Source organism: Protopterus annectens, chromosome 5.part0, assembly GCF_019279795.1.
Source record: "Protopterus annectens isolate FY-2018-M chromosome 5.part0, PAN1.0, whole genome shotgun sequence".
Classification (NCBI taxonomy): Eukaryota; Metazoa; Chordata; order Ceratodontiformes; family Protopteridae; genus Protopterus; species Protopterus annectens.
Genome location: NC_056735.1, coordinates 395,452,881 through 395,479,911, shown reverse-complemented (window position 1 = coordinate 395,479,911; position 27,031 = coordinate 395,452,881).

Here is a 27,031-nt window from a genome sequence, read left to right as displayed (position 1 = left end):
GAAATTCAAGCCAGTGTAATTTTTGAAGCGCAAGGCAATTATGGGTCTTGTTGGGTATATTAGCAGCAAATATTGCTATTTTGTTATAACAGGAATCTAGTAGATGTAAATCAGATTTGTGCAGGTTAGTGAAAAGTTAAGAACAGTAGAGAAAAGTAGCTAGGAGGTGGGATCTGGCTGTGGCAAGTCTGGCATTTTGAGTCAGGTAAGATTTGACCCTATATAGAGCACCAAGTTTGATGTGAACTTTGTTTATTGTGAGTGATATGTGTTTATTGAATGTTAGGTTGCTGTCTATCTTGACACCAAGTAGTTTTGTTTGGTTAACTTGTTCTATTATAGTGCCACTAGTGGAATAGATGGAGAGAGGAGGTGGTTTTGCTTTGGATTTCCTGTTAGAGAAGATCATTAATTTTATTTTGTTTGGTTTTAGGATGAGTTGAAGATCATTTAGGTACTTTTCAATATCTAGAAATGACTTTTGCGGTTTATGTTAGAGTTCTTGGGGTGTGGAAGCAGAGCAAATAAGAGGAGCATCATCAGCATATTGAATAATAGAAGCATATTTAGTGGCAGTTTAGACTATTAATAGTTTAGACTATTTGTGAATATAATAAAAAGAGAGGGCCACGGATGGAACCCTGTGGAACCCCAACAGAGACTGGGAAGAGTTTGGAGAGTTTATTATCCCATTTAGATGCATGTTGTCGATTAGTAAGGAGTTAAAGAAGCAGTTGAGAGCTGTAGAGTTGAAGTTGAAGGTGGCTAGAGTGTTGAGTAGTAATTGTTGGTATACCATATCAAAAGCTTTGGACATATCAAGGAATATAGTAGAAACTAGTTGTCCATTGTTTTTGAGGAGATTGATGTAGTTAGTGAAACTTATGAGGGCTGTGGAGGTACTGTGTTTTGGACAGAAGCCGTGCTGTGAACTAGATAAGAGGTTATTTGTAGTGAGGTGGTCTAGGAGCTGCTTATGGATATATTTCTCTAAGATTTTTGCTAGGGGTGGGAGAATGGCAATGGACCAATAATTACAGAGGTCTTTAGATGGGCCTCCCTTGTGGAGGAGGATGATATGGGATATGTTCCATAGTATGGGGACATATTGTTCTGTGATGCAATGACTGATTAGGATAGATACATAACTTTCAAAGCAGACAGCAGGCAGAAACAATGAGACCCTCTAAAGAACTAATGTCTTTGGAAGCTGTTGGACACTTTGTTCTGCAACAGTTTCTATTTATATGTGTGACAGAGTGAAGTTATGGCAAATTTTGAAATCTGCTTTACATTATGCTTCTTTTCTCTACTAACCATCACTGTGGACTGTTAATCTCTTTTGTGAGACCAATTTTGGCAGTGCTTAGGTGGCTGACAGGCTTTTGTTGGGCACCCATGGGCAGTGTTAGGATTGGGTCTAGTGCTTTGGATGTGCTTAAGTTTTGCTTTTTCCCTGTTTATATAGAGTTAACTAATGAAATTGAAAATATTATATTAATATTCTTGAAGTTAGAAGCAGGGATTGGTGTGAATGTAATAGAACATGAAAATAACTGTAAGAATTATGGATCATTTTAGTATGACATGCGTCAAATAATGTTTTTTAATGGAGATTTTGTCTATGAACAATTCTGTTTTATTTTAATGCATTGTCACAAACTCTCAGTTGACAGTAATGTTGGGTTTGACTTGAAAAAAAACATATATAGCTTTTGCAAAATGCAATGAAATGAGTCTTACTTTACATGCCTGAATAATGCATTTCCTTACTTTTATAAGCAGAAACATTAAAATCCCCTCTTGTAGTTCTTCCTAGTTCCTTGTTCAGCGATGAAAGGTATTCATTGATAAATACAAAGCACTTTCTTTAACTGCCCAAAATAGCATAATCTTGCAATATATCTGAAAGCAGCACTTTTAAATGTGGAATATCCTCACAGACATACAGATACCCGATATCTTCATTATAGTCACTGCCTCAACCATTTTAAGGTTTGCTCTTACAGATTACATATCAGTACTTTATAGCCATGTCATGTCTACTCCCTGATGCCTATGTTATACTTCTCTCATGGAAATCTGAAACAAAGTTGTTTTAGTTCAGTTTTGAAAAATCATGCTCCTTTGTTATTTATCAACATGGTACAGAAATAATGAGATTAAGTTATCAAGGATTAAGTCATTCTATATAATTATCATTTTCTGGATTACGTATTACTATATATTACTTGATGTTTTAATTTAAAATAAATATGACTTATTTAAAATTATATTTATTTTAAAATACCTTAAAATTAAACCCCCAAATGTACTAATTTACATTGACACATATTGAATTATACTGTGTGACTGACATAGAATTAATAAGCTGACTGGCTGTAGTAAATGAAATGCTTTTTTAAATAACTGAATATTGAGTTAACTACAATCCTCCACTATACTTAGTCATATACAATCTTTTGCTATTCCTGCATGATTGCACTGAGAAACTACATAAGACTTTTCCTAATTTAGAAACCATTATGACATCTTATTCTCTTTGTGTTTTTGGTAGCGGTAGGAAAGTACCCATCCTTTATGTACCTGCCAACCATTCTACCTCATGAACTAGTAATATCTAACTGCTTTTCATAAATAATGAAAGGAACAGCAGGAAATGATGACTGTTAGTAGGGCCATTAAAGACATTGTAGGTTAGATGTTGAACAGCACAGTCCTACCATATAGTTTGTCAGGCAACAGATATTGAAATGAGATGCATTGCATTACCCAGATGACCAGCGGGTCTATATTACATAGTCGAAGTTCCGTAACTTTGACTGATATATGTATGAATACATATGTCCGAAGTTACGGTACTTCGACTACATATAGAAAAATTAAAAAAAAAAAGCGTAAAGGAAAATATAAGGGTATATGCAAGCACCTCTGCACCCCCCACACCCCCGCTCTTTAAATATACCAACTCTGAGGTCATGCTACAGTGCAGTAAATGGTCAATTTCCTTTACTGCACTGCAGCGCAACCTCAGAGTTGGTATATCTAAAATGCGGTGGGTGTAGAGGTGCAGGGGGCTTGCCCCCCTGCATATACCCTTTTATTTTATTTTTCCTTTTGTTTTTATTTTTTTATGCATACTTGACGTTCGGTAACTTCGGACATTTGTGTTGAAACATATGTCAGTCAAAGTTATGGAACTTCGACTATGTAATATAGACCCTGATCAGCTTGTGTACCATAACACCATAACCAGTATCCTACATGAGCCCCAGAGCATATCTGAGTGACCTCAATACTTTTTACCAGTACACAGTATGGCATTTCTTTATAAAGCCTTTTCATCTTTAACCATCTTACATCTTCTGTACTGTCTATTTTCTGACCTAAATTAGAAGTTATACTTTTACTAATGTAACACCATGTTCTGCCTGTACACCCTACTGCTTACTATCTTACAAGTTGTCATTTGTAACTGCTCTATGACTCTTCCCTTTCATTTAATTAATTCACTATATGACTTCTTTTGCACTATTCAGCTGCTGGGTACCTCAGCATATTTTCTAATGTCTTGATACAGATCAGTTTAAATGGATAAATTCAAAGAGAGAAGTGTTTTTCTTTTTCCAGTGATACCACTCTCTTGATAAATTAATGTACTTATTCAGTTTTGTGCTATCCAGCCCTGCCAATGTTATAAAATAAATTTTGGATTTAGATAAGCATAGTCATAAATAAGTTGCAAACTGTTGAAGTCTGATGTATTTATTCATTTAACTGGCATGTGCTTCAGTTTGATTTCATCTGTTTGTTCTATTCAGTGAAAAGCTGAAATGGATTCAAGAGGCACAGAAAAAGTTATTGATTAATCAATTATACAATGACCCCCCCATTAATATTCCAAAACATGCACGCTGATTGGTCAGTGTGCCCATTGTAAATCTGACTTATATGAATGGAAAAGGTCTGGTCGCCCAGACGTTTTCCATTAGTATAAGTCTTGATTTTTTTGTGTTTTTGGTAGCAACGGAGAACGGAAGAGTTCCATTGCTGTAATCTCGCATGAGTTTAACATAGCGAGATATCTTTAAAAAAAAGCAATGGAGATCTTCCTTTCTCTGTTGCTTTTTTTAAATTTATCTCACTATGTTAAACTCTTTTAACATAGCGAGACACTTTTAAAAAAGCAAGGGAGATCTTCCTTTCTCCATTGCTTCCACATGCAGCTCTTATGAACTGCATAAGCATATGCATGCGCAGTACATCAGAACTGCTGCAGAATACCAGACAGCTGCAGAAGGGCAGCACAGAGGCATTATACAATGCCATTATTTAAGAAAAGTAAGTATTGTTTTTCTTAAATAATGCCATTGTATAATAGCAATAACCCACGTCTGGGTGTGGGTAATGCTGGATTTACCCACGGTTGTCTTTGTTTGGCCACTCGGGCTTTGCCCTCCTGACCAAACCACACCAACCTTGGGTAAATCCAGCATTACCCACACCCAGGTGTGGGTTATTGCTTAAATATTCAACAGCAGGGTTAGTCTGATAATATTCATCTGTTTACTTATAATGGTAGCAGCCCTTCCTAGTTTTGAAGATGTTTGCAGAGTTTTGAAAAGCTTTTCTACTTTTAAAATGTCCTATTACTTTCAGAATTAGCTGATTGTACTGCATATCCCGTATTCTCAATCTTCTGGTTCCTTTTTCATGTTCTGCTTCCTTTCACTATATACTGCAATTTACTTTGTAGAAATATGCCCTTTATGTCTTTTTGCCCCTGAGGAAGTAAAGAATCAGTTGTCATATTTATTGTGAAACCAAAAGAAACATATGCATGCACTTGTTTCTTTTAAAATCTCCTGTACTTGAATATGTGATGTGTGTTATTACTGAGTATTGCACTCAAGGTCTTCAATCAGTTGCTTGCTTTTTCTGACATTTCTGAGCAACATAACATTGTAGGCTGCAATGTTACACAAATCTCCTTCAGAAAAGAAAAAAAAACATTCTTGGATATTAATGTTCTTAAACTGATGTACTTTTGTTCATTTGTTCTTTGTCTAACTTTGGGACCTGCTGTTAAACACTTGTTTGCTAAGACATGGTTCACAGAATGCTCACCTATGTTTACTGGTTTGTAATCAGGTTTGAAAGTGTTCTATTCCTAGAAAGGAACCACACTAAATGTGCTAGGGATATCTCCTGTTATACTCCTTTGTGGCATTTGTTCCATGTGTAAAGATTATTTCTTCCACCTGCAGAAGAGAGTTTTCAATCGCCTTTCTTACTACCTTTATTAAAGTAATGTTCAGCAGCTTTCAATTTTAAGAGGTCCTGAGAGTCAAAAGAATTAGCATAAGTATTAAAGCAAAATGTAACTGCAAATTGATAGTACTGGAAATTATATTTAAATCCTTGAAATAAAATGTAATGACACATAAAATAAATAATATAAAATATAATAATATTAATATAATAATAATCATAATAATACTAACATAATATTTATAATATAAATAAATGAAATACACAGATGCATATGTGGTGTCACCTATGATATGACTTCACAGGAATCGCAGTCAAGTGGAGCTTTAATTGAAGTCCATCTCAAATGGCAACTGCAAACTTAAAGTGGTAATTTAAAGAACGCCATGTAGAAATGAAAAGAAAGCATAGTAAACACAACACTATTACTGAAAAGTATATACCTGATATCACAAGAAATATGACTAGGTTTGCAAGGATCTCTTTTTCAAATGTATCTTTTTACAGTATAGTTTATATATAATAATACAAAATGTGTAAATCTCTAACACATGTTGCTAAGCTTTGGGTGTTACAAAAGATTATGATCAGTTCTTTCACCATAACCAGTTTGTTATGTGTTCTTGAAATGTCAAAAAACTCATATCTTGAACTTTGCTGTTGAGGTCAACTAACTGATATCATTCCTCAAAGACATAACAAACTGGTTATACTTGGCAATCTGATCATAATCCTCTCTCTCTCTCTTGTTTACTCTCAGTACCAAGGGATGGAAACTACAAAAGATCAGTTTTCTTCTCTAGAGTACAACCTTTTCATCTGTGTAAATGCTGCATACTTTACAGGAAACAAGTCTGGCCAAAACAGGTGCAAAAGGTTGCTTCTGTGGCTACTTTGTGTCCACAAATTCCATTCTCTTTCTAGATAAAAGATTTCTTGTGCTTTTGTCGTCATCTGGAGGAAATGGTGATGGGCTGTACTACTTACAAAAAAAGCTTTCATTGATTTTATTCTGTCAGCCTAACATATGCCCTCCAGCCGTGCTCCCCTAACCAACGTCATCGCTGTCATCACTGCAATTTTAAAAGATTTAGATGACATAGATATATTTAAGTTAAATATCCTGTTGTGAAATGCAAATGCATGGAGAGACTATTTTTTGCTTTGATTTTTGATCTCCACCCTGCATGGTAGTGAATAGTTTATTTAATGTCAACAGGACAGTTCTGTTTTAGGATAAACATGTACAAGGCTGGCATTGCTATAAAGTGAATGAGTTTAAATAATATTAAGACTTAGAAACAAATTCTGCCTGATGGAAAAACATCATTAAAAACACTGACTGATTATTCTTTTCATCTTTACAGAGAGCAGAATAAAATAATTATTTATGGAATTTATGTAACCATAGCACTCAGAAAAACACATTTTATATTCTGCATGTTAAAACAAATGCATTTATGTTGCAGTTATAATTCTGCAGAAGTTAAATAAAACCTGCTTTAATTAACACTCATTTAAGAATTCAAAATAGCATTGCCCTTTCATTAAGAAGATAACGGTTCTTTTCTAGAATGCATTTTAATTAGCTAAATTGAACTGTGAAAAGCATGCCAGCCTAGTTTTTAATTACATTTTAACTTTAAAGAAATATCAAGCTATAGATCTAGCATTGAATTAATGCTAATACTTTTACTTTAATTACTGGCAAGCCAGTTTATTTGCTTTTCTGGCATTGTATTATAGCATAACAATGGGCATGATGGGCAGGATTCATTGAAATGAACTGCATAATTGACTAGGGTTTGCAGTAATACACTTGCAGCTTTAAGGACACATAAGTAATCAAACAGCAACAAGCTGCTCATGTGACAGCTAGCTATGCTCTGACAAAAAGCTGGTGACAACCTACAGGGAGCAGAGTAATGAGTAGGTTATGGAGAGGCAGAACAATGACGTGTCATGCAGAGTGAACCTTGTGAGAATGGGTGGCAGAAGACCGGAAAAGTCAGCACATAATAGAGCAGGCTGTTAGCAAGTGCCATATAGGAATAACATACAGCACTGTGCAAATACTTGCTACTTGCTGTCAAGTCACCTGAACATGTTTGCTTCAATTAATAGTAAGGAAATAGTATACAACATTAACAACTGGGAGAACAGAGCAAAGTATACTTCGGGATGGTCTTAAGCAGACCAACAACTGGTCTATTAGCCACAGTCTCAAAGTGAATGCAAAGAAATGAATCTCTTTGGTTAAAACAATGTCCCTTCACACTATCAAATTAACAACAATACCCTATGTACCTCTGCGGTGGTACAGCGGTAGCGTTGTTACCTCACAGCAAGAGGTTCTCCCGTTCGATTCTCGGCTTGGCTTGGGAGTGCCTTCTGTGTGGAGTCTGCATGTCCTCCCCGCGGTTGGGTAGAGTTTGAAAGACATGCATGCATAAATGGGCGTGTCTTCTTTGAAGGTTGAATGGCGAGCTGGCACCTTTGCATTTCGTAAAAAATCTACTGCCAATCATTAGCGGACTGGAGTTCCGCTGTGGCGACCCCTTACCAGGAAAAAGCCGAAAGACAAACAACAACAACCCTATGTACCTATGAAGTGGTAAGGGATCTGGGATCATAAGTAGACTGCGACCTTAGAGTAAAGGAGATTATAACTCCTCTACACTCATCTGTAATCAGGCCCATAACTGAGTATAACGCCCCTTTCTGCATGTACCATACAAAGCACCTGCAACAACTGGAGAGACCTCAGAGGTTTCTAAGAAGATCAAGGGACTCCACCACATGCCTAACACAAGTCAACTAATGTCCCTGTCACTATAGTCAGTATTGTATAGACTTCTTAGGGGAGACTTATGCCTGGCTTATAGAGCAATCTCAGACCCAAACCAATACATCCATAAATCAAACGAGACTATAGCTGTCCATTCCAGGAACCTAAATATGACTTGCAGCTTAAATAGGATGTACTAGAGGGACAGATTTTTCTCCCAGCAACTGATATGTCTTTGAAATAGGCTGCCAATTCATGGGAAGCAGATCACCTCTATGACACTGTTCAAAAGGGGGCACCATAAATTTTTACTGGGGATAGCACCCACAACCCTCCTGGACATGGGCAGTCATTACTAAATACAATCGTGGGTATTGTCTAGAGTACCTGTGATATTACATTGGGATGAAAAGGCCAGGCTTGAAATGACCTCCAGGTCGATCCTAAGATGATGTACATATAGAAGGGAAGCATACAGAAAAAGCTGGAGGAGGAATGCAGGTAACATTTTTTCTACTGTAGGGATAGGTATCATATATATATATATATATATATATATATATATATATATACAGAGAGAGAGAAAGGGTAACTGGATTTTTGAAGCAGGGGGCGAAAAGTTGGGGAAGGGCAAACTCTGGAGACACACTAAGAAACATAAAACAGTATAGACAAATCGAGGAGGATGTGTGCACTCAAGGAGGAGAGAGATCAGCTGAACAGAAACAAACACTGGTTAAAAATAAAATGAGACCCAGGACTGGAAAATGTAGAAAGTGTGAGTTGTGGAACAATAGAATGGGGGTACACCTGACTGAGGAATGGTTGAGTTTCTAACAGCTGATTGCTCACTAATCCAATATTAGTGGGGTTGAAATGGGTCATATACTCTGGGAAGTCATCTACCTGGGGGAATTGCCACAATGAAAATACACCCCTAAACATTGACCCAGTTGTTTGGGATTTGGAAATTTATGTGGACAGTGACCTAACAGTCCAGCAGCGTATTGATATTAGAAAGCCTTGTATATTGCACAGCTTATAAACAAAGGGTTTGTGTCTAGATCTGGGTCTATTTCTAAATTTTGAAACCTCAAAAAATTGACTTTCTTATGGTCGAGACCAATAAGATTGAAGTTTTGAAACTTTGAAATTTAAATAAAAAAATAAAATCAAAACTTTTTTTATGTTTTTGTAGGGGGGCAAGAACCTACACTCCCCACATCCCCTGCTAATTAAATATACCAACTCCGAGATTGCATTGCAGTGAGGAAAATGGTAAATATACCATTCTGTGCTGTATGGTGATCTCCATTTAAATGGTTCGAAGTTTCAGAACTTCAGTCTTATGATCTCGATCATAAGAAAGTCGTTGTTTTGAAAGTTTGAAATTTAGAAGTAGACCCCTAGATCTAGGGATGCCATTGTCCTCTTTAATCTGCCCTTATTAGGACAATTATTGCTCCTTTTCCAATGTTTCTGTCCACACAAATGCTACAAGGCCTAGACAATATGGCTCACATAGACTGACTCAAAGCCCTGTCACTATACTTGGTATTGTACAGACTGTTAAGAGGTGACCAGTGTCATGCATACAAGGCATCCTCCAACCCAATACTGATGGAGTTAAGGGACATCAGTAAGTCAGATGGGATCAGAAATACTTTGTCAGGGATTTCATCCTCTCCTGTAGTATTAACAGTATGGTTTGGGGGAACAGGTATATCTTTCAGAGGATACTGTTGCTCAAGAATAGACTCCCCATCGATGTAAAACAAAACACATCCACATCCATATTCACACACAACTTGGATCTATGGACAGGAAACAGAAAATGTACCCCAGGATTGCCCCCAGTACTACTAATGGACAAAGGCAGCTCATAAATGCTTTATCTTATGCATGGGTCCCCTCAACTTATCTATAGTATGATCCTGGTTATTCTCACTAAGGATAATGTATAATTATTGACTATGGGATAGTTAAAGCCAATCTAACACCAAATGGGATAGGATAATTCAAGCACCAGAAAGGAAATTGGCTACAGTGAAAATAACCCACTAGGGTAGCTAGTTTAGTACTTACCTATTATTCTATGAACCTATGTGTGACTTCAAGGGGCCTTTCCCTATTTTATTTGTATAGCCTGATCTACCCCTGTATATCCTTGTGGACCTCTGCATAGTAGCCATCCCATCTGAATACATGCATGTATCTGTCCATAACACTGGTCTGAGGTATCACTAGACAACCTCACTGTACTTAGCATAGATTATCAGTGGCATCTACTGTGTTCCTAGCCTTGCTCAAACCTGCAGTCCAGTGTATAGCCATGTCAACCTACATCCAGTCGCAATAACCACAGTTACAACACACCTAAACACAATTCAATCAAGTAAGTCCTAACTACTCTTTTTACATCTTTACTTGAAATATCCCTCTGACTGCAGTTTCCTGCACACTCTTCAAAGGCTCTGCTAAACAATTATCTCTCTCTTCTACATCTCCAGTTCACAAACATACAGATTCCTGCACATCCCTCTTCAGCTGATGTTAGACTCCATGTTTTCTCACTCCTATTACTTATAACAGCACTACACACTCAGTTAGCCTAGGTAATGTTCATACAACCTTTATGTCATTCACAACCACTTTAGGGGACCTGGAATTTATATTTCTGATATTTTGTTAGTTTGTTAGTCTCTAAATATCTCACCTACAACCAACTTTGCACTATAACTCTGACCGTCATTCTTAGTCTCAGCCTATGAGGCAGATATTCTGCTCTACAAACAAATACACACACACACACACACACACACACACACACACACACACACACACACACACACACACATCATCTCTTCTTCTCACAATCTAGGAGGCAGACAGGCTGCCTAACCTTTAGTTATCTTCTGTCCACCTCTCAGCATACACAGCACATTAGCTGATGTGCTCTCACACTAATTATTTGTCTTATTATCAGCCTTTGTGGCAGACAAGCTGTTCTTCCCTCACTCATCTTCTCTCCTTCTTTCAGCCAAGGTGGCAGTCAGACTTCTTTTTTTTTGTCCCTACCTGGGGGGCTGGAAATCTGGCAACCCTGCTTCCTTATATCATGTTTAGACACAAATATCAGACACTGCTTACTTCTTTTAGCACTAACAATGTTATAAAGGACATACTTCAGGTAGCTTATGAATACATTTATCATTTTTGATGGCTCCACATTAAATGATACTTCAAATTTTAAAATGAACGCTTTCGTTACATTTTTTTTCCTTTTAAGCAGTGAAAGTCTGACAGTGCACACAATGTGCATGGGCCTAGTCTTTTATTTTTTTTAAAGGTTGTAATTACTCAAGTTCAGACTAATTGTTTTCTTAGTTAGATGCCACAGTTTAAAAGATCCCCATGACCTTAGTGCTTTATTTCAAATATTTATCATGGTATTTCCAATTTAGCAATTCTTTTTATGTTTTTCATCTTAATTTGGTTTTCAGTCATATATCTATACACATGTTCATTCATATTATGATTTGTTTTTGACACACAAACCTGATGAATATTTATTTGATATGAAAGTGATCTTTGTTAAAAGTTGTATATTTATTAATATTTATTCTGGTAGACGTCTATTGGTAGATCTTTATTGTTAGTCAGTCATTTTTTAGTTACTTTGGTTTCTTATTTAAGAAAGTTATTGAGATTATAATTTGTCTGCAGCTTTCTAGATTCAGTTTAAATTAGCTCAGTCTCTGATTACACTATGGTGTTAAGGGGGAAGGGTGACTTGGCTAAAAGAATGATTTTAATGCTTATATTGCTTTTAACAAAACCACCCTCTGTAACTACTCCCTTGCTCTAAACAATCTGATTATATATGTGACACCTGTGCACTAGCCCAGTAATCAAGGACCCTCAATCCTCACCACTAGCATCAGTGAGGGGCATCCACATTGGGAGGATAACAAGTACACATGCAGTAAATTATAAATTCCCTTAAGAGCACACAGAGATCACAGTCAAGCTGGGGCTAGTTTCTCCCTTTCTCTCAGATCCCCAATAAGACTTTCCACAGGCACAGCTATATGGTTCAGATCTCAGCCTAGTGGTCAAGCCAAAACCTCCAGCACCCTCTCTGTTCAACCAGTGCTTCGTGTCCCTGCCCAAGTAGCTGACTCATACACACACTTTGAAGTATGAGTTATATATAGACACACAGACACTCCTGGGGAAGGCTGGCACAGGTTCACTAGCTATGCTCCCTTCTGCACAGGCTATAAGGTAGTAATCCACTGCCACCAACTACTCTTATCATCTACTATAAAAGCCCTTACCAAAGGGTGTCTAATTCTACTGTGTGATATTACTGTTATCCAAATAGTAAGTGTAACCCAGGGCTAAGGCTATTGGAGTGGCTTATACAGTATCACCAAATACATGCAAGTACTCTGAGAGCTTAAATTATCTCTACACAAAGCAGCCACAGTTGAAAGGTTTAAAATATTTAATAATAAATAAAACACAAGACAATACTTATTAATTCAACACAGTGACAATAGAGAGTTCAGAAATCACAGGAGATACTTTAAAATGACATTGTAAGTTAGTCTCACATAAATATAGAAAACAGCTAGACTAATATGGCTATATTTCTATCTATCTCTAAGAGAAATCACTTTTCTAAATACTACTTACAGAGCAAAGGCAAAGTGCTGGTGAGCTGTTGTCAGATTTGAAGACAAATAAAAAATGCTATTCTTACTTTCTGAGATAGCCCTTAAATTGATAATACACATTACTGCTGAGCAGGGAGCCAGAAGGATTTTTTTGCAGGGGATGCAAACCCAGAGCACACCCCACTCAGCCCCCCACACAGCCATTCCAGTGTGCCGTTACTTGGCTATTTCTCCCCAGTTGCCAGAAACACTGTTCAAAAGTCTCAGTGTACATACTGTTTTATGCTTTACTTCTACAATGATTACAAATATTTGGATTTCATTTACAACTTTTATTTCAAATTTTATAGCACAAACACTGATAGACATTTGCTAAACAAAGCAATAGCCTTACAATGAAAACAGACTTAACATTAAAGCTTCTCCACCTTTGAAACTCACATTCACTGAAACAGCATTGAAACCCATATTAAAAAAATGTATCTGGCCAGTGGCAGGTTAAGTTTACCTTTGGGCTGTTTTCAAATTTGCACCCAGTTTTAGGACCATGCAAAAGTTTTTTGATTCACCTTCCTGATTGTATTAATTATAATATATAATAACTGAATTATATCCCTTGTATAACACAGCACCACTTGTTAGAGTGTGTTTCAAATTTATAGTTTTGAACATTTTTCCAGTAAACAATGAAGCAAAACATATGAACCAATAATGACAAGCTGCCCAATTCAGAACATTTCAAAAATAAAAGGCCACTCAAACTTCTGTAATTATAATCCCCCAATATCAGTCAATATGCACAATCTCTGCAGAAGTAAAAGTCATATGAATAAGTACACATTAAAGAGATCTGAAACTAATGAAGAGGTTGTTTCTAGAAAATAACTTTATATTTCAGTGTTTCATCTGCAAATTCAATGTCTGCTGCCCTTAAAGAATTAATTGCCTATGTTACAATACAAAATGGTAAACCAGTATATTGCAACACGGAATGAGTGGAAATCTGAAAAACAAGCTTATAGTTAATAGACATCTCATTCAAAGGAGGACATACTCAGGACTGCAGCACCCCACCACCTTAAAATACAAATCTACATGCTGTGGGAGTACAACCTACAGCCTTCTGCATCAAGATGCAAGCATGCTACCTGTTGTGCTGCTAACACTGCTTTACAATACTATAACATAATAGTGATACCATTTGCTAAACAAAACAGTTGCACATTTTAAGCAGACTTATCATGAGCAGCAGTAAACATCTCTTCCCTTGAGACTCACAATTCCTTGAAAATGCACTTGAAAATAAATTCCACATGCTAACTCTAACTAAGGAATTTCACTCTCTCACGCACATACACCTTAACCTCTTAGTGCCAGAAATCTGAACAAAGCCTAAAATAAATAGGGACAGATTATAAATATCATTCTCATGAACTCAGCAAATTGCTATAATAACATGATTTGTGCTAGTATGCATTTTTCTAAAATTATGACATCTAAAACTCAAATGTCTGTTATTATTTAGCAACTTCAATCCTTTTCAAGAGGAATATGGGGCAAAAAAATCTAGACATTCTGCAAAATCTGGTAACCAATAGAAACAAATGACAGACTATCACAATAACATGAATGCTGTACTTAAGGAGGGAACATATATTGACGTTTCCACCAATGAAATTAATATAGCCTTCTCTAAAATTGACAATTTACTTAATGATATGCTGCTCCAAGGTCAGATTAACCTGGGTGAATTTTGAGGGTCACTTTTTTACACAAGTCATCGAAGTGGCTACGGGGGGCCACCTGTGCCCCCACTTATGCCAATTCTTCATGCCCCATTGGGAGTTGGAATTTATTTTTGATAGTCGGTATATGACCTACATAAAATATTACACCAGATACCTGGATGATTTGCTTTTAGTGTGGACTGGCACTGAAGAATTGTTAGAAGAGTTTTTTTTAGTTATATTAATAATACCACTGGATTTCTGCAATGCACATATTCATTTAGTAAAGAACAAATTTATATGGATATAGAGATCTCTTTGATACAACTGAGTGTAAAATGGTTTCAAAAATTTTTAGGAAACCTACTTTGTCTAATTCTTATATTGAGTATACAAGTAGTCATCCAGAATATCAAAAGAAATCTGTAGTAAAGGGCCAATTAGTGAGAGTTGCCAGAATAGTCACTAAAGAAACATATTTCCTATCTAAAATTGATTATATGTTAGATATGTTTAGGAAAAGGGGTACCCTAATACCCTTTTGAACAAGGTATGTTGTGAAGTTGTTTATAAAAGACAAAGTGTTTTTTATAAACCCATCCTGAATCAACAGGTAGTCCCTAATCAACTTCAGGATTCCATTGTTGCAGCCACTGACATTATGAATTAATTTACTAATGTAAAAGGAAGATTTTCATTCATTACTTTGTATAACAAACATAGTAAAACTATTGTCAATGTATTAAACAAAAACTGGAATTTTTTGCCTTGGATCAGACAGTTAAAGATTTGTTGGGTGAAAAACCCATTGTTGTATTTAAAAAAGATTTGTCCTTTAAAAAATTACTTGAGAATAACAGACCTAGCCAGAGACTTCCCAGTAATAAATCTGTGGGGATTTTAAATGTGGCATGTGTAAGCAATGTCCACATATTATTTCTACTGGTGAAAAATTTCAATTTGGACATATGAAATTTTTTGTGCAATGACACTATAATTGTCAGTCCAGAAATGTGATTTATATGGCTAAATGTTTACAATGTCTGGTTTTCTATATAGGTAAGACCTCTAGACATCTATCAGACATTAAAAAAGGCAGATTGACCAATGTCTTATGCAAACATGTTAGCGAATACACTGATCATACATTTGGATTTTGTATTATGCAACAGATTTTAATGGATATACAGGATAGGACTTTACCTGAACATTTAGATTTATGTGAATTAAAGTGGCACCTACACCTAAATGCCTTTACCTATCCAGGCTAAAATTAATATGTCAGAATAAACTATCCCCAGGATTCATGAAGCCTGCGCCAGGCTCCAGAGTAGCGTCAGCGATCTAGCACCAAATATGGCCACCGAGCAATTCAGGTACGAGATGTTTCCACATTCACTACCAGCGTACGCCAGAGCTGCACAGTTCCTGGTGCATGTATGCTAATTAGCCCATGCACAGCAGTGTAGCATGCAAATGAAGGTATATAGCGATTCATGAAGTGGTGCAGGTGTAGCGTAAGCATGTAGAAATGTAAACCAACAAAAAAAAGGTTTACATTTTGACAAACATAAGATCGGAGCCATGAAAGCGGACCAAACTTACGTATTATAATATTAATATATGCCAATGGCTAAATATATAGCCAATGGCATAAAACAACATATAAGAAATAACATTTAATGTCATGGCCACACTAACGCAAAGTAAAACCACAGTGCATCTGTGCGCAAACAGGATCACAAGAAAAATATATTTAGATGTCATAAAACTGCAATGTAACACAATTCATGATATCCCCATAATAGTCAATGGCATGCATGTTACACCACAACCGTGGCGCAAGGGTTGCTAAGGGTCTGTGACAGTGTTCTGTGCGGTAACTAGGAATTAGCAGTCAATGCCATGCAAATGAGTCAAGTAATACTGAATCGCAAATGCCCCGCCAGCATAAAGATGTACCACATGATGTAGCGGTACAACACCGAAGAGTGGCCTGGAGGTAAACATGACATCAAGAGAGGGGCACACCACCATAGCTGTAAGCACATTGGATCATTGCTAATCTGTGTTGGGTATTGCTAAGCAAAGCCGCAGGATAGGGGTGTGGAAGTTGCTATAGCTTTGCTTAGCTGAGAGCACACAAGGTAACCGAAAGTTCATGTGAACATGGATGAAAACACACACAAAACCCGGTAAATGGCTGTGCGCGGCGCACACCACAGCTGAAACAGGAAGGATACAGGAAGACAATAAGGAAATGCTGCAGCATGGTAATTGGAGTATAAATGAGTAATTAACACCTAGAACCTCACAGTGGGCCATAGACAACAGCTAACAAGGCTGCTAGCAGTTACCTGCAGAACAGGAAGGGGGAGGTGCCGTACAGCAAAGAAAAGAGAACTGTCACAGCAGAGCAAAGCAAACTTGTAGTAGATCAGCTACATAACATATTTTCCAACACAATCCTTGGTTGTAAAAGTATAAAACAAGAAAGCCGACAGCTGGATGCATGCCTGACAATGGGAGGGGAATCGGGTTGAAATTGAAGCAAAGGACAATAGATGAATCACTGCAGCCAAGCATAAGTCAACACCAAAGGCCCCACAATAGAAGCACCTGCTGTAAAATCAATAATTAAGATACCCTGCAGCTGGAATAGCACAAACACACCCAATTACACCAGCATCATCCATTGCACAACAGTATAAGGTGTGAAAGCCCCACACACACACTTGTGTATTCCCAGACACTCTGCACCATTAGTGTATACAGATGGGGAACTTTTAATATGTACATGTTAGGGGCCACCATAGCTTTGATTCACCAGCATGTGTTGGAGACTGACTGTGGTGTGGAGGATGATGCCGACAATCATCTCAGGCACAGGAGGAGGAGAAGAGTGTTCAGACCCAGGGTAACCTACCAGGGGCTACATGATCTGGAGATAGTAGAGCATTACAGGGTGGACAGGGACATTATACAGCAACTTGTTGAGCTGTGCCAGCCACGCCTCAGAGCCAGAAGTAACAGAGGGGAACCCATCTCAGTGGACAGGAAGATATGTGTAAGCTTGAGAATACTAGCCACAGGTACCTTCCAAAGGCCAACAGGGGATATCATGGGGATCTCACAGGCATCAGCATCCAGGGTACTCCACCAGTTCCTGGATGCCATGTTACCACATGCCAATGAGCACATATACTTCCCCCGAATGCAGGAGGAGTTGGCCAGCAATATGCATCTCTTCCACCATGTTGCAGACTACACAGAGGTACTGGGTGCAATTGACTGCACTCACATACACATCAAGTCACCACCCAGTGAGCAGGGTAGGCACTACATAAACTGCAAGGGATTCCCCTCCATCAACTGCCAGGTTGTGTGCAATACGCAGGGCATTATCATGGATATGTGTGCTGGCACACGACTCCAACACTGGCATGCCTCACAGCTGTATCAGGTATTTGCCAGGGCGGACATCCCATATGGCCACCTGGTGGGGGATGCTGGCTATGCACTGGAACCGTGGATGATGACTCCCATCAGAAATGCACACAGACAGCCATGCAAGAACACCATAATGAGGCACACACAGAAACCAGAATCATCATAGAATGTGTGTTTGGGATGCTGAAATCACGGTTCTTTTGCTTGGACATATCTGGCAGAGCCTTGCAGTACTCTCCAGGAACGTGTGCCCACATCTTCATAGTATGTGCCATGCTACACAATATGATCCTGCGGAAACAGCTGCAGCAGGGACAGAATGATGAAGGCCCTCACAGCCCACCACCATTGCCAAGGGACCCACAGGCACAGAGGGACTCAGACCACAAACACCCTGTGCTAGCCCCAGTAGGCAGATGGAGGTGTGCCCAGTATGCCCATGCCTTGGCAAAGAGGGAACATATAGCACACACACTGACAGTGTAGGCACTCATGGACTGACACCTTTCTCCACCTGCACACACAGCAAACATGGATGGCACACACACAAGACCACCTGTAAATTGTCATGTATAGGTGGTCTACTGTGTGCATCCTACATAGGTAGCCCTCAACTATTGACACACAACTGCCATTGGCCAAGGTAAGTCAATACCTGAACAGTAAATTAAGCTATCAGCATGTGTCCATACTGTATGTGCAGGTTCATAGATACATAGGTAGGTACATGACCAACTGCCGAGGCCACTCTAAGCATAGGAAAAATGTGTCTACTGTCGTCACATCATTGATTAACTAACTGTCCCTCTGTGTAGCAGAGCCAATTGTGGGATCCCTGGGGTATAGCCACTGTTCCCCACCCACTCTGCAAGGATTCCCTGGAGTGTTAGTGAGGGGTTTTGTATAATGTAATCAGGGATGTAGTTCCAAATAATGAGGAGTATCCCTGACAGGAATCTTCACAGATGTTTACATGTTACATAGTATACCTTAAACACAGCTTGCATATATAGGTAGTTCTCCACAGAATAATAAACATGTGGAACACACAACCGCTGAAATGTGTGTTAATCACCCTTGCACTACAAGTGCCTGCTCTGAGAGGTAAGATATCACTGCCAGGATTAGAACACGCAACAATGTACACATTCATCACTAAGCTACCTGAGATGTACCAATGGCAGTCATGTATACTGACAGGATAAAACACAAAAGGTAGGAATGTGTTGAAATAGGACAAACCAGAATGTACCCAATGAAAGGTGTATGTTTTATATATATATATATATATATATATATATATATATATACACATCATATATATATATATATATATATATATATAGAGAGAGAGAGAGGGAGAGAGAGAGATATATGGGGATATACATATATATGTAGATATATAGATAGGTTAACAACATCTACATAACCATGGAGGTACATATAAATGGGATACCTACCACATATCTACTGCTTTACATACCAACGCACGTAATCCCGAGGCTTAAGGTCCGAAAGAACACAGTACCGAAACACCAGATGCGCGAGGTGTTAAATCATGATGTTAAGGGACAGTTAGTCAGTGCTTCTGGTGTTGTGGTTCAGGTAGGTTACTGTGTGTAAGTGTATTTCTTAGGGCTGTAGTGTGTGTAAGTGTGTGTTCTGGGTGTGATGTGTGTTCTTGGGGGACTGTAATGTGTGAGTGTGGGTTAGCTTTGTGCGTCTTTTTGCATGACATAGGAGGTAGAATATTAAAGTAGGAGGTGGTATGGGGGGAGCAGACACCTACATGGGGGGTGTAGGGACTCTTGGCCACCTGCTCATACGTAGTGTAGGATGGTTTGTTTGGATGTGGTGGGTAGCAGTGTATCTGCGTGTGCGTGTGTGTGTTCCATGTTCATGTTACTTTCGCGAGTTACTGTCGCTGTCGATAATGTGGGGTATGGGTGTCTGGTCCTAGTACTGTGTGCGTCGGAACACTGTGGTTTCGGGATTCTGTAGGTATGCCGTATACAGCGGTTGAAGTGTTCATATATGTGTATAACATGGACCATAGCAATCACACATTCTGCCTCTACCAACCTTTATGAACAAAGGATATGGAGAGTATATTCCTATACACTATTACAAATATGTGCTATGGACATGAGCCAATGATAGTGTTGCCACCTGTCACACTTTGCGAGGGACAGTCCCTCTTTGGGCGGATGTGTCCTGACCAGATATATTAAACGTGGCAAATGTCCTGGGATTGTAGGATATAATTATGTCCCATATGTACTGTAATAGTTGTATACAATAGTTATTTCTGTATCTAAAATACCTACATGTTACAAGAAACAGGATAAGCAACTAAACTGCTACAAGAATAAGCTTATATATAGGCAAAAAAGGAAAGTTATATCCCTTGTACTGACCGTGGGTTAGTGTCAGCCAGTAAATTCTGATGTGTGTCCCGAAAATGTCCCACTATGGCCATATGAAAAGGTGGCAACCCTAGCCAAAGAGGGTCAGTCACCAACACAACTATGATGACTGCAAATACCTATGACAGAAATACACAGCTTTCATGTAGCAACACGTTATTACATTCAGATGTATTACTGAAGGGATTCAAGGACTAACATCACCTGCATGCTATACAGGAACCACATAACAGTGCCTTAATGAATCAGCCTGCAATTACCATTGTATTAGTCCACAAAGGGATAGGTGTTCAAATAGGGAAGGAACCCTCATGCACATATCGATTATGTATAAAAGCAGTTCCTACACACCTGCATCTGCTATACACACCCATCAACATCACCCCCTCACCCAAACATATTACAATACAAACTGTAATAACATCACAAATCATTCATTCACTGTACGACATCTGCAGAAGCCTTAAAATACCTTGTCAGACACACACTAACACCGCCCTTTGTGAAATAGCTGCTGTTATATAATGGAACAGATGCTGGTGTTACAGGGTTTGTTTGCACTAATCCCGTTTCAGAGGGTTGTGTGTACACCGGGATGTGCTAGCAATTACTGAGTAACAGCACAGTATGCTACACTTGTACACCAAATCAAGGATGTCTGGTGAGCACACTGTAAACCACATAACAGTACATGCATAGCCATACAGTCTTGAGCTGCCCAAACATCCTTGCCAGACTTTAACATTTGCAGAAGTATCAGGTACAAACAAACCCTGCATAAGTAACAATGCTCTGAAATATAACAGTTGTACTCACATGTAGAAAAAAATCATCTAGCCATTACACACAGTCCACGGGAGTCATGAAGCTAATATATCTCTGTGTGTCTCCATATAGCTGTTGAAATATATCACAAACAACACATCCAGGCCATCTTCCTAGAAGGTAAGGCAAACAGACAACGCCCAAAAGGAGTACTCAGTTATACACCACTGTTGACATGGTATCGGCTAATGGAGTAGATGCACAGCTGATGTGCATCTAATTAACTACTTTGGAACAGCAACTGGTGGACAGGATACCACATGTTACCGATATGTAACTAGAAAAGGATGTGTTATCACACATTCAAACCATCCATATATACCAGCAGAACGTTGCAAAGAACATTGAAACACAAACTGAAAAGGATTGAATCAACAGTTAACAACACCTCGGGTTACTAATAAGGTATGTAAAACAGTCATTATGTCTGTATATGTAGTAACTTTTTGTAGTATTTAAAGCGCACGCAATCCATATAGTGGAAACAGTTATCTTGTAGTGATGTATTGTTGAGCATAGTTACGCTTGTAGTATTTGTGTGAACTGCTGTAGGTCACAAGGCAAACACCGCATACACCACAAGGGATGCTATATAACGGCTTTGAACAGAAATACTCCTCACCAGCCACTGTCAGTGGCAGGGCTGGTCCAACAAGTATGTGCTATAACAGGGGATAGTATATGATGATATATTGTAACTGTAGCCATATGTATGGGTGTATTACTGAGAATAACATGTCGAAGGTTGGGCCACTGTGCAATTATGATTTGCATTGTGGGATATTGTGCCAATAACTGTGTAATATACAGTATTGTAGGCGGATATGTATTACAAGCTACATAGCATTACTGTAATGTTAGGCAGACATTAGTTATGTCTATTGGCATTTACAATACACAATGACAAGATACATATGTCTTTTAGTCACCCTACAGTTTATCAGCATGATAGCAAAGTAAATTGGAAGAGCTAGTTAACTATCCATGCACATAAGACATGTAATATGTGCAAAGGTAGGTACTAGGCTGTCTTACCAAGGGTATTTATAAGCCTAGCTAGAGTGTGTTGGCTTTCACCACCCCCATAGGTTGGTTCCCTGTGCCTCAAAATGGCAGAGCCATCAGTTCCCTGTGCCTCTGTCCAGCAAAGCCACTGCAGTAATCCCCGGGGTACATGTCTGTCTCCCATCCACATGTCAAGGTTTCCCTTGAAGAGTGCTAGTGAGGGGCCCTGCCTGATGTACATTGGAATCATGTTCCAAAGCATGGGGAGTGTCCGGGTCAGGAATCTATCCATCCAGCATGTCCTAGTCATCGTTGTGGTTAGGTGTATATCCCTATAGCATGTGGCTCTCAGGGGCCTCTGTTTAGGTGGAGCATATCCAGCAATACAGGGTTGGACATGGGCCTTGTATGTCAAGCAGAGCTCACCTGTGAGTATGCGGTATGCAATGGAGTACAGCTGGAGTTTCTCAGGTTGGGCTGCATAGGTCAACTTTTTGAGGTCTGTAATCCTCTTGCTGTGGTACTGGTGTGGTCTTCCAAGCTGTTGCAGTTGTCTTGTAAGGTATATCCCAAATGGGGTGTTGTATCCTTTAATGGGTTTAATAAGTCATGAGTAGAGAGTCACAATGGCCTCCTTTGATCTGGATGCCAACCCATTAGAGATTAGGGGGGCCATGTAGAAGGATATTCTAACCACCTTGTCATTATGGGTATCGAAGGAGAGATTGCTATCTACTGGGGTTCCCGGATCCCTTATTACCTTTTCTGTATGTAGGGGACTAGCACCTATGTGGTAGTCCATGGGTAATTAGTTATATCCAAAGGGGATGACTATGCACTTTTAGGCGTTCAAATTGACGCCATGATATTAACACCAGGTATCTATCTCAGTGCGACCCTTCCAGAGGGTGTCTGTAACAGCTGAGGAAACAATTATGAAAAGTTTGCTGTCGTCTGCAAACCTTTTCAGCCAAATACCTCCTGTGCTTGCCTGTACATCAGAGAAGTATATACCGAACATGAGGGGTCCTAGGATTGAGCCCCGGGGACGCCATGTGTAACTGGTATATAGTCAGACCTAGGGTATGCAACTCCCACTCTGTGGGTTCTGTCCATGAGCCACTTTGCAAACCATCACATGACGGAGGGGTTAAAGTTCAGGCGGATGGGTATGTTGATAATACCAGAAGGAGTAATGGTGTTGAAAGCCTATGAGAGATCTAGGTAGGCTGTGTTGACCTCTTTACCCTCATCTAATGCCTTGGTAACTGTCTTTAAGAAGTCCACCAGGTTTAGGAGGCATGGTCTGCCCTTAACAATGCCAAACTGTGAGGGGTCAAAGGTTTGGAGGTACCCAATGTCTCTGTGACTGAGATCCATGATGTGCACCATAGCCTTGCAGACCAGGCTAGTCAGGCCTATAGGGAAATGGGTCCCGTGGTCCACTGTGGCGCCACCTTTGTGGAGTGGGATAACTATTGCTGTGTGCCATTCAGAGGGCACTATACCCAATGTGATGCTATTATTGAACATGGTGCATAGGTGGGGAGACAGTACATTCTGAAGTTCGTGCAAAATGCAGCCTGGGATGTTGTCCAGTTCCATGGATGCTGTGATATTGGCTTTAGAGTGTGCAGCTTTGAGAGGGAGGGGGGAAAGGTAGTACTGAACCTGTCTGCCAGGATGTTGCCAATATCAGTTGGTTCTGTAATGTTCGTGCCTTTGTGCAGTAACTCAGAGCAGATCTGGTTGTTGACATCGGGATATCTGACATAGCTATAGAATGCTTTGTGGTTGTTGCTGGAATTAGTGGTGGTTTAGTTTTCATAGCTAGTTTTGAAGGATCTTATAAGGGATCTCACCTTCTTGCTGAGGCTGGCCAGGGAGCTCTCTGTCCATGGGATTGTACTCTCGTTTGCAACAGTGTCTTCCTCCTGTAGTACAGTTTGTTTATGGCAGGGGACCACCAGATTGGTTTCCTTAATTAGGAGTATAGCGTCTTGGTTCTGTTTGGGATAGCACAAGCCATGCACTCGTGTAAGTGCTTATAGAGTGCATTTGTGTAGGATTCAGCAGTTGTAACAGTATTGTCCATCTGCATGGGTGCCATGACATTCACTGCATCTGTCTTAAGAAGCATGCAGTTGGCTTTGTAGACATATTATACTGTGGTTCCCTTAATGGGAGGTGGGGGGCAGGATGTGGATATCAACAGTGTTCAACTCATGGTCGGGTCAGACCAACGAGGAGTTGACTTCACGTGTGGAGCACTGGTCACTCATGTTGGTAATGCCTAGGTCTAGGATATTGTTGCCCCTGGTGGGTGTGTGGATATGTTGATTCAGGGCATTGGTGTTTATGAATTCCAGAAAGCGTTGAGCTAATGTGTTGCTACACGAGTAGTTTTTCCAGTTAATGGTGGGGTAAATTCAGTGAGACTATGTGATGAGTGTGGTGTGGTGTGAATGTTTACCTTCTCCACATGACTGCCAGGGTCAAGCTTGGTTGGAGAGAGCTTTACCTCAAGTTTGTCCAGATGAATGCATCTCTCACAGGTTGTAGTGTTGGGTGGTAGGCGGACAGGCTTGTCTATGTACATGAGGTAATGTGTGCATTGCCTGAAGATGTCCAGATTCATCAGATAGACAGGTGAGAACACTGGCAGTTGACTCTTGGACATGCCTGAATATAGAACTACTTTCACTTAGATAAGTGAGGAAAGTGAGTACAAGAGCTATTTTACTCTAAGCAAGTGAGAAAAGTATATACAAAACCTGTTTACCCTTACCTCTAGGTAATGAGGAAGAATGAGTGCTATAGTAATTATTAGCTTACGTAGTGCTTACAAGTTCTGAACAAGTGCTGTGCATGAATAAGCAATCCAGATAGGGTCTTAGCTAACATAAACACATGGCCCCCTCCCCCCAACAGGTACACAAGCATATATCCATGTTCACCACAGGGCCCCTGTACGCACAATTATGCAGGTACAAGCTGCACTCAGGCTGCATGGGACCTGTCCACATCACAGGTTGTATCATACACATATGGCAAAACAAGATGCTCTCCACATACACATCATGTAAAACATAGCTCCATGTCAGGTTGTGTACACACTGAATGGTGCACACCAACAGGTATCACAACCCACAAAGGGGGAGACACCACTGATAATGGGAAGTACTGCACTACTACCCTGCTGAGTCTGGTCTGGAAGGCCATGAACCTTGATCAAATAATTGATGTCAGCAGTACAGATGTAGATGACAGTAAGGTTGATGTCACACTGCATATCATAAGCTTGCCAGGTCATAGGACATCATCACCCATACTGTGTACCACCTACTCTCGGTATACTAGATGTACATTCCTATGTCACAGGAGTGTTTTGCAGCAGGACTGCTGGCAGAACCAACACTACAGAAGGTGTCTGAATAATACATGCTCATCACACCAGTGGCAGCTACAGTATGTCAGGGTTAATGAATTTTATCCCCCCTCATTGTAGTCTACACCTCACAGACAAACAGAAGGCATCTGCCTATTGAAGTATGTGAATGACTATGACCTAGGAGCAATAGCTGACTCAGGAGTGTTGTGGACAACATACAGAAGGGGATTTGTGGGTGAGGTGTGTGTGACATATGGCCACAATCTGACAGCTACATATTGCATTGTCACCCCTATGTTAATAACCCTGTACCCATGAACTACCACCTAGGCAGCAGTCAAAATAATGAACACTTGTGTGTAAGGGATGCAGCTGGCAGTTGTCTTTCCTGTGATAGCTACATCACCACACCTGTCAGGTAGTCATATGTGGCAACCCTAATCATGATAGGGTGCCATCCATGAAATTAGAGATCATTGTCCAGCCATACACAGCACTCAAGTGACCCATATCAGATCACATATTTCCTTTAAGGGGTATTGGCCATGTGCAGATGGCCTACACCAGCCTTCCCATTTCTCATCTCCACTATGTAGCATGATGCATACCCTGAATAAATCCATGTCCAGCCCAGTGATGTTGGACATGCTACACGTACTCATCCTGATCTCGATCACATACTTCATGGACATCCACCTTCCACATGCTGGACAGATCCTTGTCCCATACACTTTACATAGTCCTGCCATACTATGTTTTCCTGTCTGTCAAAGCTGCACATTGCTCCCCTCTCAGACATGTGGTGATGACTGCATGGTAAATGTATCATTAACCCTGTGGATCAGTTATGTGGCACCACTCCACCTGGTTCCACAGACCTGCCTGTCAGCTACTGCCAGGTAACCATTCATCCTAGATTCATACATGGCCCATGGTATATAGCCCACTAGTTGACTTTGACTGTACATGCTATAGTTGATATCCATCCCTGCAAATACCATCTGGCTAGCCAGTGTCCCATGTGTATCACATGTGCAACACATGTGATGCATGGCAGGATGTTGAATTGCTGTACAGTGCCATGTAGATGTATATAGCAGAACATATACATGTAAAACCTTATGTGAGCAAGTCTGCAGGGTCACAGGTCATGTCTGTTAAGGCAGTGTAAGTCTTATATGTGACATATACACAGCATCAAGGTCGACTGCATTAATGTGGACACATCCAGCCATGTGCTGATAAGTAGGAACACCAGTACAGGCAGACATGCCCACATCAAGACAGCATCCACATGGAGTATGAGCAATGTAATCAGGTGACACACACACATATATGGTGATAATGTGTGTGACACAAACACATCAGTCTCATGTAAGTTTTCAAATACAACTATTTAAACTTAATAACTGTGATACACATGTATGTTCAGCTGTAGCTTTGTATGTCTCTGTGAGTTACTGTGA